This window comes from Myotis davidii, unplaced genomic scaffold, assembly GCF_000327345.1.
Source record: "Myotis davidii unplaced genomic scaffold, ASM32734v1 scaffold79, whole genome shotgun sequence".
NCBI lineage: Eukaryota > Metazoa > Chordata > Mammalia > Chiroptera > Vespertilionidae > Myotis > Myotis davidii.
The window spans coordinates 5,337,888-5,343,887 of NW_006294339.1; the positions used below are offsets into that span (position 1 = coordinate 5,337,888).

At 45.8% G+C, this 6,000-nt stretch overlaps 1 protein-coding gene across 3 annotated transcripts in view; it reads right to left on the reverse strand.

Moving 5' to 3' along the window:
• Window positions 1–6,000, reverse strand: part of DAB1 (Dab, reelin signal transducer, homolog 1 (Drosophila)) — a 1,114,753-nt gene that overhangs the window by 361,312 nt on the left and 747,441 nt on the right. The gene's annotated exons all lie outside the window — the stretch shown is intronic.

The following is a 6,000-nucleotide window of genomic DNA, read 5'->3' on the forward strand; positions in this document are numbered from 1 at the left end:
GCTGAGAGAAGTAAAATGATTTGCCCACGGTAACATAGCTATAATCTGTGTAGCTTAGACTGAATTTAGTGTTGCTTCTCCATGACAGCTGGTCACTCACATTCAAGGTAGAACAATAATATGCATCAACTCCAGCCATAGCAGACCTAATGGACTCAATGAACTCTGAGGTTCTTTTATTGCAAGGAAGACCCAGCAACTCTAGGACATCAAGAGCCAGAGCTGACATGAAAAAGGTAATCACTTTAAAATAGACAGTGCTGTCCTACCTTCCCAATGCTCCGTGTACTCACTGGCTGATTGCGTGGCTGCCTAGGCCCAACATGCCCGCTCTTAATTCAAATTATGGGCAGTTTCCAATGGATTAGAAGATAAGAGGGCCTTTAAAATTACCATTTAAATTTATTTCAAACTTAAAATAGTGCTGGTGTTTGACAGCTGTAAGGGTTCATCCCCAGGAAAGCTCACTCCCAGTATAAAATGCTGGAGATCTGAAACATCGCCCCTGAGAGTCTGCAAGTCTGCGTGAGACACGAACAGTGATCGGTACTGGAGCATTTAGTTTCCAGTTAATTTTAACACGTTGGGTGGAGAGGATGAAAACACAGTGGGCTTTCAGTCTGGGAAGGTGTTCTATGTAAACACTCCAACCACCACCCTCTGTACCTAAAATGGTGCTCAGCCCATTGTAGGCACTTACTCATGGGGCTGAATGACAAAGATCATGAAGGGTCACCTGACCTTCCCCTGAACTAACTCCCCAACTGGAGGTTCTTACCACAACAACATGGTGAACCTACACAGGACACTGTCTGCTTCCTGTCAATAATAGTCTTAAAAAAAAAAGAAAGAACAAAGCCACAAAGGATGTTTTTCCCATTGTCTCTGGTTAATGGTAACATCTTACACTGGTCCATGGAGATTCCCCAAGTGTTGACCCTGAATTATCTCATGCAGCCTGGGCTGTTTGATTGAGACTCTTCTCACATGAGTCCACCGCATTACCATTTAGTAATGCCGAGGAAAGAGGCAATCATAGCAGTGTCCATCTAGACACAATACACCATTCTTACACAGCACAATCACGAAATGGGATTTATTCCGTCTCAGGCACTGACGTGGATGTGGCTCCAACCTAATTTTCTGGAGGACAGCACAGTTCACATTGATTTGGGGAGATGTGTTCTCATGGTCTAGCTTTGCAGACTGGCTCTCCCAGAGCCCATGCAAAAACAATCTCAAAACACCAGGGAGAAGGGTGGGAGCTCTTTTCTGTCTTAAAAGCACTGAAATGACCTGACCCCCAAAAGGCCACATTTGTTCAGGCAGAGAAGTAACAAAGCACAGCCTTACCATTAGGCACTGAGCAATTGGAAATGTATAAAAGGATTCCATTATGTGCATGAAGTGATTTACTGCTCCATGCAACTGCAAAAATCAGGCATGCCATCTACATGAACATGCACCCTCCCTGAGAAACTACTGAGTTAACTTTATATGGTGTCATTACCTAAGCAATTTCAACAACTACACAGGAGTTTTCAGACATATTTGTATCTGTATTTGTTTTTGTCTTTCCCCGTAAGATCTCTAAATGATGGTTGCCAGTATGCATTGAGAGTCTCACTGCAAAATACTTTTCATATATAAGAACATACATATAAAAAGGTACCTATCCTCAAGGAACTCACAGCTTGTGGGGAGGATAAGACACATAGAAACACCCACTCTGATACACAAAATCATTAGTGGCTCAGTTGGTTGAGCATCGGCTTGTGCACCGAATAGTTGCTGGTTCAATTCCTGATCAGGACACATACCCAGGTTGCAAGTTCAATCCCCAGTTGGGATGCATATGGAAGGCAAGTGACTGATATTTCTCTCTCATATCGATATCTGTCTGTCTGCCTTTCACTCTCTACCCCTGCCTTCCAATCTCTAAGCATGTCCTTGAGTGAGAATTTTTTAAAAAGTACATTAAAAACAGGGGCAGACAGAGCCCAGGTCAAGGAAATCTGAAAGAGAAGGGAGAGTGTGTGCATGTAACTCTGAACTCTACACTAGTCATTAGGCTCTGTTGCACATGAACAAAGTGTGCGTAAAATCAGAGGGTTACAGTAGGCAGGGATATTAGACATTGCCCATCCAAACCCTTCTTTCTCAGTTGAAAATGTATAGGTCCACAGAAGTCAGGGAAGTAGCTGATTTTCTGACTGACCTGAAAACAGAATCCATACGCTCTATGGTATCCCAGGACCCCCTGCTGTATGGCCCATCAGGCTTCATATCTTTTACCTGTACACAGGTAACTCAATGCAGCACAAGGGACTCAGAAGAGGTGACCCCAGGGTTTCCCTAAGACTGAGCTCCAAGTTTTCAGTCCCTTTTATTTCTGGAGAGCTTCTCGATGATCCCAGCTGGAATGGAAGACACTAAGAGGGAGCTGCGTCACGGCACTGCCTGCATCATCCTACAGTAACTACAGACTAGTTATGAGCATCATATGTTAGGTGACACATTATCTAAATAGAGGCTCCTAACCACCTCTCCCGCCACAGCGAAAATGAAGCAAAAATATATAGCAGATAAAGGAGAAGACTCCTAATTTCACGGTACAGTAGATGTTAGGACAAGAGACGAACTTATATCTATGAGGTCAATCTCATCTCCGAGTCAGGGAATATTAATTTGCTGACACGCTTTACACTGGAGACTTTAAAGGAAAATTGACATGAGAGGTACTAAAAAAACCTCAACCTCTCTTATGAGGCTGAGCAAGAACAGCAAAAAGGAAACTGTTAGTCACCCTATTTTATTGCACAAAGAGCTGAATCAGAAAATTGGAATATTAATAAAATATTTTTACATGAATTTTGCTGATGAAATAAATAGCTTCATGCTTTTATGAAGATCTGATTTGTTACAGTCACCTTTAAGGGCAGTGAGTCCCACTTTGTAATTACTACTAGGGATGGTTTAATTACACCCAGAAGTCCCAAGATGCTTCTGCAATACAGCAGCTGGGGACTTGAAGTGCCCACTCTAACAGATTCCTAAATTATCTGGACATTGACATGCAAACCCCATCAGCTTTGATTGAATACTTCTAGAAAGAGGTTTGGGCCATATATCTTTTGCCTTCTTCATAAAGAAAAATAATTGTAATAGATACATGGATTTGCTTACCTTGTTAGCTCTCTGGGACATAGTTACCTACTTCCTAGAGAGGAGGAATGAGCTTGTGAGCATATTGTCACAAGACAGACAGAGCAAGACCAGTCTGAACCCAAGTGTCCTAATGCTTTCATAATTGGAAGACGCATCTCAGGATCGTCCTCCAGGAAAGGAAATACATCCCATTAAACGACAGAATCCTGCTATGTAAATTGATAGCAATTCATGGGACAAAAATTACCCCCATCTTCCAACAAAATGACTTTCCTAGGAGGAAAATTGGGGGAACCAAGAACACTTCCAAGACAGTACCATGAGCATCAACTGTATAGCATCTGCCACCTGCCAAGCATCCATTTCCCACTTTGATTTTCCTTTGGGGTATCATACTCTTATCCCAATTTTAATTCATGTCCTTGGGTGGGGCTTACCTCACCGTCTGGCTCCATAGGTAGCCAATGGGCATGAATTCTACCTCCCCAACCCTGACCACACTGGCTGTTTCAGGAATGAGAACAAGTCTACTGAGAGCCAGCCTTACACCATCCTGTGAATCTACTGGTCTGAAAGCTCTCTCCTCCTGCCAGGGTTGCTAAGCTAGCAGGATGTACTCCTGTACTGTTGGTGGCCAGGTTTGTCCCTGCTTTGGGAAAGCTTTCTAACAAAGTCAACATAGAGAAAGTAGAGCTGGCTGAGCCCTCCACTCTAACCAGACCACACCTAGGCTTGGTTACATGAGCCAAGAAATTCCCTTTTAGACTGAAGTCATACTGAGCTAGATTCTTGTCACTATCAACCTGAAAAGTCCACATAGAGTTAACAGTTTAAATGCAGACTTCTAACTTAACATGGTAGCAGGCATGGGAGACACCCTCTATTAACCCTCCATCAAAAGAAACAGATGTCTATATAGAAAGGGAAAATACAGTATCGTGAGACTATACACCAGAGGTTAAAAGGCCTGAAGTAAAAGCTAAATGTTCTATGGGTATCTGTGTATATAAAAGACTAAGCGACCGTCCAACTGGTAGCTATGACATGCAATGACCACCAGGGGGCAGGTGCTCCAACCAGTAGCTATGATGCACACTGACCACCAGGGGGCAGACACTCAACACAGGAGCTGCTGAGCAGCGGTTCTCAGGTGTCGCACCCCGGAACCAGAGAGGAGGAAACCCAATTCAGGGGTGCGTCACCTGGGAACTACCCTCTCAGAATCCAGGACCCCTTGGGGGATGTAAGAGAGTCAGTTTTAGCCCAATCCCTGCAGGCCAAGCCGACGGACCCCATCTGCTGAAGGGACCTCAGTCACTTCACAGACATCCATCGAGCCACAGGCACCATCCCAGGCGCAGCCAGCTGGGGAGGGACCATGGGAGGTTGGCTCCAAGGCGTGTCCAGCCCATCTCGCCCAGTCCCACCTAGTCCCGCCCTGCCCCACTGGCCACCTTCTAATTAATTTTTTTTTTCAATTTGCACAAATCCGTGCACCAGGGCACTAGTCTACATAAAAAACAAAATTGTAGCCTAAGTCTGCTCCACACTTCAAACCAGAGCACTATAAGCCCATGCTGTCCAATATGTTAACAACTAGCCACATGGGGCTATTTAAACTAAAATTAAATGGTGTTAAATTTTTTTATTCGGTTTGTTAGCACATGGACGACATTTAAAATGCTCAATAGCCATATGTGGCTAATTGGATAGTGACATAGAACATTCCCAAAAGTTCCAATGGAAAATGCCTGCAATATTCTTCCCATTCCAGATGTGGGATGTAGTCACTCTCCTCACCAAAATCAAGTTGCCGCAAAAGACTGATGAATGGAAATATTCATCAAAAATTATTTATAATAAAAAAATAGCAACAACTTAAATATACAGAAGAAGAGTTAAATGATGACACAGGCATGTGATGAAATACTATAAAACATGTGATGAAATACTATATAATTGTTAAAAAGAACATTTAGAGAATGTTTTAAAAGAGATATGAGAACAATGTGAGCTGGGGGGTTTTTTACAAAAAAAGAAATAGTATATTGACTATATGAACTCAATAGAGATGTTTATATGTAATCCTACATAAGAGGGAATATGAAAATTGACCATCACTTCATCACAAAGATGGCTGTGCCCACAGCGGATTGGGGGTGGGGTTTCCGTAACACAAGATGGCTGCACCCACAGAGGAGGCCGAGTTCCCATAAGGAGCCTTAATGAGCAATAAGCAGGGACCCTCCCTCCACACCCCTGGGGCTCATGGCACTGGGCTGGGGGACGTGGGGGTGTGCTGGGGGACCTGAGGCTGTGCTCCCGCCTGCCGGGACTTGACGGGGGCCCTGAGAGGCCATGCCCCACCCCAGCACCAGGCCAGGGGACCTGAGGCCTTGCCCCCACCCGGTGGGGCTTGATGGGGGACCTCAAGGTGTGCCCCCCACCCTGGTGCTAGGCTGGGGGACCTCAAACTGCCCCCCCCACCCCGGCGCCAGGCCACAGGACCTCAGGTCATGCCCCCCGATCTGGCAGGACTTGACAGGGGACCTCAAGATGCGTTCCCCCTGCCTCAGTGCTGGGCTGTGGGACCTTAGCTGCTCCCATCACCCCAGGCTGGGGGACCTGAGGCTGCACCCTCTCCTGGTGGAGCTTGATGGGGGATCTGAGGCTGTGCTCCCTGCCTGGTGAGGCTTGACGGGGGACCTCAAGGCATGTCCCCTGCCCGGCAGGGCTTAACGGGGGACCTCAGGCCACGCTCCCCTCTCAGCAGGGCTTGGCAGGGGACCTCAAGGTGTGCCCCCTACCCCCGCACTGGGCCAGGGGACCTGA